Here is a 14,086-nt window from a genome sequence, read left to right on the forward strand (position 1 = left end):
ATGAAATGTTCTAATAATGACCTACATTAACTCCCATGTTCCATAAAACAGAGGCATGTTATAATTTTAAATACAGAATGATAAACGTATATTTATGCATGCAATGATGGTCTACTAAAGATTCCCTCTCATAAAAAAGAACTGTGTAATATTTTACTGTAAACATTGCATGTACAATTATGTACCTACAAGCATGAAATTGTTTCATTAACTTAAGCAGTTCTAGTCTCATGTAGCAATTCACTACCTATTGTTAGTACTGCGATCTTATATTTTAATTATGCCTTCAAAAGGACTTCACCCATTACACAGCTAAAAGAAAAGGAAATAAAGTATGTAGGAACAAACAGGAAAGAAGAGATCACAAATTAACATTGCAAAAATAATCCTGCATACCATCTGTGACAGAAACAGAGAGGCGATAAAACAAAAAGGTTTGTTAAACTGCTACTTTATTTCACTACACAGGCTAAATAAGGACCACAATCTGAAATACGTGTTTCTGCTTATTCCACTGTGAAGAAACAAAAAAGCTATATGTGAAAAATAAGCCAGGAATGTGTGCATGCACATGTGATAGATACAGCATTTGCTGGGGAAATAAATTCTTGTTTGTTTTAGAAATAATTTTAGTGCTCACATATAGCTATAGAGTGTCTGGCCTTCAACTACACTGAATCAAAAGCGAGCAAGACACTTGCACACAGCATGAATAGCAGTCCCAAAAGCCTACAAGCAATCTTTTTCTGGATCAATCATCTGTACCAAGGCCACGAAAGAAAATATCCAGTCTTCTCACAAGAAAGGACTCTGCCATTCTCAACACATCAGCTTCACTGAAACTTGAAATTACACAGTACTTTCCAACTGCTGTAACTGCTGGAATAATTAAACATGTACATATTAACAGTTAACTTTAAAAAGACATAGACAAGGACTTGTGCTTTCTGCACCTCTAGTACAGAACCACTGTACCCAAAATTTCTTGCACCTTTTTACCCATCTCTGCCACCTGGGTTGGGTTCTTTTTTTACCCTCATTCATAACACTGACTTCCTCCCATCATCCCTGTATTTCAGACTAAATATCAGTTCTCATCCAGTCTACTGCCAGGCCACCTGCCGCTCTCTCCTCCTTCCAGACAGATATCGATTCTTCTCATTCCCCACACTTCAAAATAAATTCTAATCACAATAGCACACCCTCGTCCACTGAGGCTAGCAGAACTGAATCTTCTCACAATCTGTTTTTCACAAGCAATTTGCTCTTCCACTAACAAATCAAAACTAATTTCCTCTTCAAAGCCAGCAGCAGTTCTCCAACTGAAAATCAATTTTCCAATCTCCCAGACAATTTTAATATAGTTTAGCCCATCCTGCAAATATATGTGCCATATAGTTTCTTATCTTAGTATTTCTTTTATGTAGTATGCTTTTTGGTTATTTTATTTTTCTTCCCATTCTCCCATCCAGAGGTGCTCAAAACTTGATTGGGGAGTTTACTCTAACAAATCTGAGATGACAACAGATCCAGAAAGACAAAAGGTTATTTCACCAATGTAAACTGAAAGACTAAATACTAGGCTGGATCTAGGCCCTGAAGTTTGGTTCTAAGTAGGTCACATTTTGACAACTGTCAAGATCAGAAAGCAATCTTAAAATCTGCTTGAATCTGAGAACAACAGCACAGCTAATGGCTCCTTTATTAATGGTACTGGAGGAAGGAATATAAGAAAGCACAATAGGAGAGATGTGACTGAACATGACAGAAAAGTTCTGAAAAAGAAGAGTAAAGAGATAGTAAGAAGTTAAAGAACAGAGAGGCATCTGGAGGGACGAAGAGACAAAGCTGTTTACATGCTTGCTCTCTCCTTACTTTAACCCATTTTATTTCCAGAATCCTACTGAGTTCCTGCTTCTGCCTGTAAACTCACCTCCTGCTTCACTACTGCAAGAAAGGACGGCAACAATATTTTTACTGTTGTGGGAAAAGAAGAAAATTCCTTTTCTTAAAGCAGAGGAAACATAACCATTCAGAAGCAGTAAGGATATATTATGCTCTCCTCTCAGTGTCTTTGACTGAGTCTGTCTTTTTTTATCTGTAGGTTCAAAATAGTTATCTTGAGTGTGCACTATCCTTTGTATTAGAAAGTCCACTTTCACAGTTTTAAAAAACTTCTATTTTTTGTACCATCTGCTGTGAAAGCTTACCACATGAGTCTACAACTCAATTTAACTCTGTTGCCGCATCTTGTATGTTTTTGCCAAGGAGGCTTCTATGTTGTTGTTGTTCCCTTAGTCTCTCTTTCTCCTCTTTAATGTGTTATCAGGGAGGATGATTTCCCACCTGATTTCCCCTATGGCAAAAGGATGTCCATCAGTTTTGTTTCCTTTGTTTCTTTCTCTAAAAGCTCAGTGAGTAATTGGAAACTATGTCAAGATAAGAGAGATACTGTGCCAAACAATAGATAAGCATTCTAAATTCATTGTAATGGACTATAACAAATTAACCATTAAATGAGAGTTTCTATTCACTTTTGAACCAGAAATAGGCAAAATTCGTTTCAACTAATAACACCACATGAATGCTTACTGCTTCCAAATAGATGTATTTCTCAACTAGAGGAAAATAATTAAGACACAGATTTTTTGCTTAACAATTTGAGATTTCTTAAGATTTCTTATTTCCCCTTTTGAACTAATCTGAAATAATCAGGAAAACAGCCTAATATTTTAGCTTATCCTATTTTGACAATAGAGGCAGCAACATATAATTTAAAAAGCAACATAAAACAAGAAGTGGAAAAGGAATGCAAGTGTTCTAACATTACATATATAACTAGTTTGTCAAGTAAAAGAACAAGTCCCAGTAATAAATAAAATAATCTTAGGAATAAATAACATCAATAGTACAAACTCTTATTAAACAAATTTAGACATCATTAAATGATGCAATAAATGGCACACTGATTCATCATACATTTATGTTCCTCAAGGGAAGAAACTTACATTCCACAATTAACTTTATTAGTAACCAAAGAGGTTACAGAGCAACTGCTAAAACAGACAAACATTAAAACTAACTTGACTTGAGAACTTGTACTAAAGAATCCATCTTGATAAAAGAACTAACTACCACTGCCGTACCCTTGTAACTAGGTCTAAAAGACATTCCAGCAAAACAGAACACATTTGTCTCAACTGGTTGAAGTTTAATGACTTGACAAAAAACAAAAGGCTGTAGTACTCCAAAGGTTCCAGTTGGTTTAACAATCCATGAATCTTAAAGAACCACATGGAATTTAAAAAATAAATATATATACATATATATATGCATGTATTGCATATATATACATATATATATGTATGTATTGCATGCATATAAACTACGTATAATTAAGTACTCAGCAATCTGAGGGCAAAACACATTGATTTATTCAAATTAATTGAAAATAGCTTGTTTAAGTTAAGATTGAAATTGAAGAGAACATTTAATATAAATCACTCATTTTGCACATTTATTTTTTAAGCCGTTGTTCCGCATATCTAATTTTGACCGAAGCAGTCAAATAATTCTTTGTACTAGTTTTTTTAATTAACAAGGCACATTATGTTGCATATTTATGTAAGAAGCAATAGAACTTAATGTGTTCTATCCAGACTTTGAGTTTTAATCAATTACATTATGCTAAAACATTGGCTATGGTTTCCAAGACAGTATTTTTTAACTTATTTCTGGCATGATGCATTTAGAAAACTGAAATTTAACAAAAGCACATACAAAGCTAAAAAACTGGAGTTTACATTATTAAACACAACACTTCTAAAGAAATGCTACATAACCAAATAAATTCATCTAAACACATTTTACATTTCCAATTGAGCAGTTCATTAAAGAAGGGAAGCACTCACTGTAATTATATGAACTGAGCAGATTGTTCCTGGTCACAGTGTCCTTCAAAGGTTTAAAACCAATGTATCTCATAATTTTATGGTTATTTTTTACATAAACTGAGAGGAAACATTCCCAGTTTGGCTGTTAAAAAGTTTCTGACCACCTCCTGTCCTGGCTGTTCTTTAGAAGTTTGCAGATATTCAGATCTTACTCAAATTTAAAAATTCCATGTCCAGGCCCTATCCCATACCCTCAGTACAGAAAAAACACTGATAAATGGGAACAAGTTCATAGCAGAGGGCATGAGCACAGTCAGGATAATCAGGGACTGTAGCAGAGACCCTGTGGAGATAGACTGGGGAGTGGGACCCGTTCCACCTGGAGAAGAAAAGACTTTGGGGGAACCTAACAGCAGCCCCCAGTACCAACATGGAGGTTATTCAGAAGGCAGTGTCAGGCTCTTTACAGGACAAGAGAGGACAGGCATTAGTTGAAACACAAGTGGTTCAGAGAGGATCTAAGGAGAAAGTTTCTATCCTGAGGCCACCCCAGCAGTGTTGTCTCCATCCTCATGACTTGAGGGGATACAACTTCAATAGCTGTTCTGACCTCATTACTGACCCCGCTTTTGGCAGGCATTTGGAGCAGAAACCTCTGAGGTCCCCTCCACACTAAATATTTCTGTGATTCTATGAATACGTATCTCTAATCAGAAGTTACATTGCTTGATTAAATTTAGGCCTTAGCAGAATTGTAATAACCGCCTCCAAATGTTTTTCTTTAAAACAAGCATAAAGAAATCCTTTTGATGTGTATTAACTGCCTGTTCACCCCAGATCAGGGACAATATGCTTGTGTTTTCCTTCTGCATGTCCCCTTAGCATGAAAAGAGACCACCACTTTTCCTGGCTCCATGCATATTTAACCTATCATTTTAAGAGTGTGATAAAGAGCACTCGAGGTCACTTCCCCTTAGGCATTCTCAGTCAGAAATACTTCAGCTACATTGTGGCAAGTCAAAACAATACTGGGTTTCTTCGCCAAGACAGACTTCAGATGTGGGAGAAGGAGAAAAGTAGTTTGACACATTAACACAAAGCACCAAGTGCCCTACATGCTATTTAAAAGAAAGCTTTTTCTTATTTTAGAAATGGCTTGAAGTAATTTAAATATAAAGCTGCTCCAAGATACCTCACAGAGTTGGTAGAGTAGTCCACAAGACTACTGAAGGAGTAAGGAACAAGACAGACAATACCTTCTAGCATATTATAGCATGTGGTTAACTTGCTGTAATATCAGGTAATGGCAAACTTCAAAACTCCTTCTAAAATGTCTGACTTTAAGAAATGTCATTTCACTACCTTGCACAGTCTTCTAATTACAGCATAATATCTTAAACAACAAAAAGAGACATCTTGTATTATCAACTTACCCCAAAATTTTTACCTCAGGTTCAAGAGTTCAAAAAAATTATGTGCCAGAACTCACAGAACCACCATAAAATTGACAAATACTGCAATCTTTTTCACAAAATGAAGTAAAAACATTTTTTAACATTCTAAGGTTAGTTTAAAACTCAGTTCTGTGAGTTCACAGGCAAAAATATTGATAAGGTATGAGTCTCAGTAAGTGGCAAAGCTCTTAGAAAACAGACCTGGAAAAGTACCAAAGCTCAAGTAAATTATGGCATGACTTAAGTCTGCTGCAGTCTAAAGACACCCTTCTAAAACACTGTTAATACACCTGAACCAGCTTGAGTAGCAAAAGTGACATTAAATATCCAGTGTCCTGTGCAATTTACATGCTGTACCTTCCAGCAGCTGTAGTATAAGCTGGTTAAGGGACATCCATGTGTGTTACAATCACACATGCTAACTATAGTGCAGACATTGCTTCAAATTGATTTGTTTCAGACTTATACTGGTGCAATCTCATTAACCTCAACCAAATAAACTCCCTGGTTTATTTATTCTCCACTTTGACCTGAGCCTATTTCATCACACTGCTGTTAGGTCTGCCAATGCATAACAATGAAAAGTGAATATTCCAGCTCATTTTTTACACCCACCTTGCACAGGGCCTACTAGCAAGTCCTACTAACAGATTTTCATTCTCATTATCACGAACTGAAATCTAACATGCTTCTCCCCAAACGTCTGCAAGCATGCTTCCAAAACACCCACTGGAATTCAGTGCAACACCATCAGCCTTTCAATGCCCAAACCATTATGTTAGTGTGCTAGGCTCCAGCTTTAGGGATCAAAAGACATATAGGAATAGAATGTTAGCCTATTGTTAGCCAGCTACCTTGAAATCACCTTTAACTGAAGCCAGGCTGCAATAAAAGCAACCAGAAGTATTTATTCACAAACCCCCTGATAGACAGTGTAGTTACAAAGGTTTATGAAGACCGAGGTATATACGGCAATTAAAAGATAACCATGCACCTATTTACACAGTTGCTAGAATAGTTCCAAAGTCTCAACCTTTTGGGAGCCAGCTGTTGGATTGACACACGCTTTATTGCCCACAGCTGAGGATCTGGGTCTTGTGCAATCCCATGCCCTCAGATTCCACTGGGAACCCAAAATTTCTTTTGTAGCTCAGTCCATCTTTGGGGTTATCCAGGATGTGGTTACACAATGCTTTCTCTGGCACTGCAAGCCATCTTAAGAAGTTATCCTGTCTGTTCCCTTCTCTTGTGCCACTTGTTCCAAAAGAGAGAAAACAGTTTTATTTTAACACGGGTCACAGTTGTGATACAGACTACAGCATAGCCCTTCAAAGAGCTGTTGTGTTTACAAAACCAAGGGAGCAGCAAATTCCAGTGTTTGTTGAGAGACTGAAGAAAGAGGCAGTTTAAGAGAACACTTAATACACACCATGAAACAACCACCTCTACCTTTCTCTTATATCTCTGGGACTTCAGGGTTTATAATTCCTCACAGAAAGGCCAAACTTTTCCTCTGCTTGTATTCCCACTCATTTTTCCCAACATTAGGAATTCTTCCGTCCCTTGGCCACCAACTGCTAAGTAGGTATAGTTTGCTTTCTACTGTTCCAGAGGGCAAAACCTCAAGGTATCAAAACATACATATGTATATTTAAAAAAAAAAAAGTCTACGCATAGCAGACAATTTGTCAATGTAATAAAAATAAATGTTTCTTTAAAACTGCATAAACCTGATTTTACAAGACAATAAAAACTGAAGACATTTCTATGTATACATTATTATATGACCATAACATATTCCACTATAAATTAAAAAATAAAACTTCTAGTGGTTCAAAAAAGAATCCAAAGAGAGAACCTGTAGTACCAGTGCTGCAAAGTATGGCAAAATAATGCCAGGAGTAAGACTGGAAATTCCAGTTATGACTGCCAAAATCATTTTGTAAGGGAAGCAGTTCTCCCCATGGTACGTCTCATATTGAGAGGAAATGTCCTTAGTAGTTTGATGATAAAATTGAAAAACATGCAAGCTTTTAGGCTCACCTATTCTCTTGGCAGTCTTCACACAATCTATAAAATAAAAGTAGCTTGGCTTTGTGTCCAATTTTGATTCTTTCAACTCAAGCTGCAGTAGGGGAGGTTTAGACTGGATGTAAGGAAAAATTTCTTCACCGAGAGGGTGATCAGGCATTGGAAAAGGCTGCCCAGAGCAGTGGTGGAGTCACTGTCCCTGGAAGTGTTCAGAAGCTGTGTAGATGAGGCCCTCTGTGACATGGTTTAGTGGTGAACTGGCAGTCCTGGGGTAAAGGTTGGACTTGATGATTTTCAAGGTCTTTTCCAACTTAGCTGATTCTATGATTCTATAACGAAAAGGTTTAAAAGGTCTCACTAACTCAATTCCTTTTACTTACTCCATTTTCTAAGGACAACAATTTGCCTTCTCTGCCTTTGTAGACTACAGAGCAGAATAAGAATGTTTTTGATTCTGCCTGTCCCTGAGGGGATGGCCTCTCATACAGACCAGTTGCTATCTGGACCCAGCTCCTGATTTCCAAGCACACAGGAGTACTCCTTCATAGATGCCGGATGCAACAAACAGTAAGTGGCTTTATTTCCCCTGTGAATTTTGGCAGCCTTTTGCTCTTTTCCTTCACAAAGAAGTATAGAGAGAGCTGGGTATTGCTGTCCCTTGCAACTGTATTACAGTTAACTTACGAACAAACATAATACAGTACTGCTACATTTTGAGAGAACCAGCACCAAACATTAAAGAATGTCAGAAATCTCCACAACTGGGAAATGCTGCAGAAGAGATTTTGGCTGGCTCGGACTGCCTTCTGTAGTATGCAGTACAACAACTATACCACGGACTATCTTTTTTTCTGAAAACTGTCTTCCAACACCAACCCTCACTTGAAAGCTGTATTTTTAAGAGGCTTTTATCTTCATAACCTCAGAACCTCCTGTGTTATTTGACTATCTTAATAGGTTTCCAAAGCACCCTTTTAATCTCACTAAAACACCCCTCTTTTATTAGGAATTACTGGTTGTTTTCCAATAGCCTTTGTCCTCAAATGCTGTGCTCGCAGTCAAGTTTACCTAACATATTCAGTACCTAACGATGTTCAGAGGGCCACACCATCTGTGGCCCTATCTCTGTAACCGAATCCAGACAAGCAATCCTGTATTTTCACGTCGAAGTTAGCAGGGCTCCCACTCTAAATGCACTTGAACTTAGGTCTCTAAAAATAGTTTGAGAAATACAGGTACCAAGCTTACTGTATATTTATATGTATCAAGATCAGACATTTAAAACTCAAAGTTTTTCTTACTTCATGAGCTTAAGCAGGATAAAAATTGAGAGCTAGCCAAGCAAAAAGACCAAAAGACAGCTACTTGATGCCAGCAAATACAATAAACTCCCGAAAGAATAACTTGCAGCTATTCCTACATGGCATTGAATTTTAAGGCAAATGTAAGCCTTAAAGTATACTTCAAATAAACTGGGCTGCATTAAACAGAGTCGAAGGAGGTGATCCTGCCCCTCTACTCTGCTCTTGTGAGACCCTACTTGGGAGCACTGTGTGCAGTTCTGGTGTCCTCAACATAAGAAGGACATGGAGCTGTTGGAGCCAGCCCAGAGGAGGGCCACAAGGATGATAAGAGGGCTGGAGCACCTCCTGTATGAAGACAGGCTGAGGGAGTTGGGGCTGTTCAGCCTGGAGAAGAGAAGGCTGCGTGGAGACCTCATAGCAGCCTTCCAGTATCTGAAGGGGGCCTACAAGGATGCTGGGGAGGGACTCTTCATCAGGGACTGCAGTGATAGGACAAGGGGTAACGGCTTCAAACTTAAACAGGAGAAGTTTAAGTTAGATATAAGGAAGAAGTTCTTTACTGTGAAGGTGATGAGGCACTGGAATGGGTTGCCCAAAGAAGTGGTAAATGCTCCATCCCTGGCAGTGTTCAAGGCCAGGTTGGGCAGAGCCTTGGGTGACAAGGTCTAGCATGAGGAGTCTCTGCCCATGGCAGGGGGGTTGGAACTAGATGATCTTAAGGTCCTTTCCAACCCTAACTATTCTATGATTCTAAAATAACCATGCACAGAATGTGCAGCTTGACAGAATCTCTTCTTAATACAAGTGTACGCAAGACAAGAAACAAAGTATTTCAAAGAACAAAAAAAGGGATCAAAAATATTCTCATTTCACCTGTCCTTTGTGGCCAGAAAACCAAAAGTAGTTCATAGATTTATCTGAGCTATGGACAAATACTGAAGGCACTAGGGAAGGAAAAAAAACCAAACAAAAACCCACAGAAGAAAGCCCAGAAGGGAGAGAAGTACAGAAAAACAAAATATCCAAGAGATACTGCCTCTCTTCCTAATACAAGGAAACGTTCAACCATGATAAAAAAGCACTCTTCTAACAAACGGAACTGTGTAATACTACTGTGGAAGATACTGTCAAAGGCACAGATGCATAAAAGGACATCATAAAAGGACAATGCATGTATTGATTTTAAGTCAATAGTTGGCTGCATCACATTGGGGTTTTTTTTCCTACAAGTCAGATTTAAATGTTCATGTTTGACTGTGCAACACAGTGACTGCATAACCAAAATCAGATGGACTTTGTTGTCAAAAATGACAATATCTTCCAGGCAAGTTATTCTACTTGTCTACTCAAAAAGCACTTGGATTTTCCTCCACAGAAAACTGCTTTCTCATGCAGTCCAAGAGGACAGAAAGAAAGCCAGGAATAAAAGATCGTATCAGCTGCATCTCAATACCCACGATAACGTAAGGGGATTATATCACTGTCTATGTGAAACAGATCTCTCTGCATTCAGTACTGCATGACCCAAAGATCTTAACACTGGAGTGAGGCATCACTTTTTTTCCTTCCAGCATCTCAAAGGTTGCAACTGACAGTGACAAGATGCCTTACACTTGTACCTTGTAGGCATATATCCCATTTAAGTGACAGGTTAAATCTTCACTAAATCAACACAGCTTGCAGAAAAATGCACCTCTTTGTATGCAGCAAATAAAACTGATTACAGCCCTTCCTATTATAAAGAAGCTTCATTGCATATACACATTTTGTGCGTTTCAAGTGCCCAAAGACAGATCTACCTTATGGAATAGTTTTCAAAAATGTCATATCCAAAAATTCATTTACCTTCTGATACATCACGTCTGAAACAAGTTAGGGAAATAAAAATGCAAGCATGAGCTCAAATGTTGACTCAGATCTTGCTGGTCCTAGTCATATTAGTCATCTTACTGGGCTCATGCTGAGAACCCTGTGGGAGGACATCTGAATTCATACGGAACCCACTGAAATCAGGGCACAGCAAGGATCAGAAGCTTTGAAATAGCAGCTCCATTAAGTTAAATTGAAAAAATGTAACACTGCATTGCCTAATAGCAGTGTTCATATTTGCATAAAAGCCTAAGTAAAAGAAAAAAAGGGGGGCGTTCTAATAGAAATGCTAGCCCGTAATAGCATAGTAGCACTAGGGTAGGGTAATTCAGGTTGAAAAGCACCTCAGAAGGTCATCTAGTTCAACCTCCTACTCAAGGCTCCAGTTATTTCTATAAAAAAAAAAAAACCCAAAAAACAAAACATGAGATTTTGGTTGCCTTGTTCCACATCAGTTGTTTCTTCAAAACACCATTAAAACCATTATTTTTTTTTTCATTATTGTATGTTTAGTTATGTTAATCTGCTTTTTAATGAAAGTTTTGTAACTTTTGATAGTGGTTCGCTTTTATCCATAACTAGCACTATCTGTATCTGTTTAATATCACTGTATCTTTGAATCTTGCTTATTTTCCTCTTAAGGTTCTGTCAGCCAAGATGCTAGAGTATTTCCTGTAACTGCAAACATCATCACTTAGCTCTTTGTTTACATAAGGTCATACTGTAGAAATGTCCCAGAGCTCAGATAAAGAAACCAACAGCAAAAATGACAAACCCATTTGCAGCAAACTATGTTTCTTACCACTTCAGCAAAAGACGGGACTGCAAGCACAAGAAGGCAGTGACATTCACACATAACACTAACTCCCCATAGTTTGGAAAGAGTCATTCTACAGAGATTTCAACTTTGTTTTCCATTAGCCTAACTGCTACTTTTGACAGCCACACATGCGAAGCAGCAGCAGTCTCCTTTCATTTTCCATTCTGCAGTTCCAGTCAGATCTGATCAGCAAGAATGCTGAACCATTTTCTGTATTCTGTGAACTTCTTGCTCATTAAAACTTCCCCTCCCAGCAGCAAATACTACTTCCCTATGTTGCTGCTGCTGGCACTCACGGAAGTAAAAAGCTCTGTAAACAGCTCAGATTTAAGGCTTCTCCAGAAAGAGCACCACTGCTTGAACTCCCTATCATTTCACACTAAAACACCAAAGTTGTTTACTACAAAATTCTCTATTAGCACCACTGAAGTCACTTGGGACTCATTCTCACCAAGCAGAAGACAGTGATGGCTACTGTGTCCCTACTGAATCCTCAAATTACTGTCACCAGCTCTAAGAAGGGAGGGTAAATGGGCATGCCCAAGGAACATCACTACAGTGTTACTCTCACACCAATTACTACGAAGATTAGGTGCGGGGGGGGGGGTGGGCAGAACCACCCTTCTTAAGAGTGCATACAATCTCTCTACAATCTCCTGTCAATACTGATTTACCACGAAACACAAACTTTAGAACTACTTCTCTCTCACCTAAACTACATCTACATTGACTCTGGCTAGCAACAGAACCAGTGGAGAAGCAGATGATAAACTGGAAAGCTGTACAGGGCTAAGATGTCAGAAAACACTGACCATTAGGCACCTAATCTGAAGCGCAAAATCACATGTGAAACTGCAGGCAGCCACAGCAGTCTTCCCAGTTATGTCTCCCTCTTTACAAGAAGCAAAAAGAATATAGTCTGTGTCTCAAGCAGACATGTCAACAAGTAATTTACGAATAACCCCAGCAAGGCGTTGTTTTCTCGCCTGTCACATACTGCAGAGGTGAGAAAGGGAAATTTGACGACGGGGCCAATGAGGTTCTGATTAGACAAAAACAACCAAACACAAACCAAACCTTAGGAAGTTTTATCTGAAACTCTTTTCTTACAGAAAGTCTCTCGTGGAAGTGAATAAAATCCATTAATTCATAACCCTCATGTACAGGAACGCTTCGCCACCCAGACCCGTTTTCACTACAGACGCACAGAGAGAAGCCGCAGATGCTCCTGTGGCTCTCTGCCCTCCTGCAGCGGCAGATTTTGCTTTTTAATGTACTTTTTTTTGGCGCTACAAGTAAGTACTCGAGGAAGTTCTCCGGCAGAACACGCCACCTCCACCGAGGCGCGGCAGCCGCAGGGGGACGGCGGCTTCCCGGTCCTCCTCCCGCGGGCAGCTCGGACTCTGCGGCGCAGCGAGGGCGCGCGGGTTACGCGGTGCGGGGACGGGACGCGGCAGTGACCCGTAAGCACAGCGCCGGGCGGGACGGGCCTCCCGCGCCGGCCGGGAGCCTCCACCCCCCCTCCCCAGGTACGGCCTACCGCTCAGCGGAGCCCGCCGCCCCCCGCGGTGCCTCGCGCCACTCCCGCCGCGCACCCGCGCCCGCCCGGCCCTCCGCACTCACACTCCGCGGGGTCCGGGCGGGGGCAGCCGCCTCACGCGGCTCCCGGGGCGGCCGGCGGAGCTGCCCGCCGGCGGGACGGGGCGGGACGGGACAGGACGGTGCGCGGGGGAACGCCGAAGGTGTACCCGCCGCCTCCCCCCTCCCCGGCCGTCAGGGCGGCGCGGGCCGCACTCACCGCGGCGGCGGCTGCGGCTGCGGAGCTTCCCCGCGGGGCCCGCTCTGTCGCCATGCACGGCGCTGGGGCACGCGCGACGCGGCGGCAGCGGCGTGCCGACCCGCGCGCTGCCCGCTGCCTCCGCGCGCCCGGCCCGCCCCGCCCTGTCGCGCGGGGGAGCGGGATGGGCGGGGCGCGAGGCTCCCCGCCGCCCGCGTCACCGCGCAGCTGCCAGGCGGGCCGCGGCCGGGAGGCTGGCGGCGCGGGGCTCCGCGGGGCCGCTCCGGGCGCCGCGGGACGGGACGGGGCGGGGCGGGGCAGTGCAGCGCTGCCCGCGGGGCAGCCGCGCTGGCGGCCGGCGCCGGGGGCTACCGGCAGCGCGGCGAGCGCAGGGCAGGCGCGAAGCGGCGGGTCCGCCCCTGTAGGCGCTAGAGAGGGCCCCAGCGCTGTGTAAATGCGGAAAGGGGAGCGTCTCCTGTGCGGGCGGCTGCTGCTGTCTGCCCCTGCCCGCAGCCCGGTCCGTGTGGGGATCGATGGCGTCTTGCCTCTCCCAGGTTTCCGCCTGCCGTCGCCGGTGCGGGCCGCTGTGAGGTAAAACCCGAGGGGAGCTGAGGCAAAGGGCCTCGGACCAGCACGCACAAGTTTGAGAGGCACATCTTGCCCTCTTCAGCCGTGGTAAACAAAAGCGGCGCATCTCCGCTGTGGTGTCGCTACGCTGTAGAGAGCGTGTTATTTGGCCAAAGGAAAAACTCACGTTCTGTTCTTCGGGGATTTTTTAAGCTGAGTGTGCACTAGTTCTGTCCCAGCTCCCGGGATTTATTGCACAGTTCTGATCTTGCAAATGTACATTCCTCTGTAACTTACTAAGTGATGAGTTTGTCCCAGATTTTCTCGTGCATGCCAAGTAAACGTGCGTCGCCTGAAAGCTCTGGAAACGG

General features: G+C 41.9%; 1 protein-coding gene across 2 annotated transcripts in view; it reads right to left on the reverse strand.

Moving 5' to 3' along the window:
• The window catches only part of JAK2 (Janus kinase 2), a 94,258-nt gene extending 80,949 nt beyond the window's left edge, over window positions 1-13,309 (reverse strand). For both annotated transcript variants that reach the window (XM_030471168.1, XM_030471164.1), the window contains exon 1: window positions 13,170-13,309. The gene's annotated coding sequence lies outside the window, so the exon portion shown is untranslated. The remainder of the gene's footprint in view (window positions 1-13,169) is intronic.
• Window positions 13,310-14,086: the final 777 nt, after the last annotated feature.

The sequence above is a fragment of the Strigops habroptila genome, chromosome Z, assembly GCF_004027225.2.
Source record: "Strigops habroptila isolate Jane chromosome Z, bStrHab1.2.pri, whole genome shotgun sequence".
Taxonomy (NCBI): domain Eukaryota; kingdom Metazoa; phylum Chordata; class Aves; order Psittaciformes; family Psittacidae; genus Strigops; species Strigops habroptila.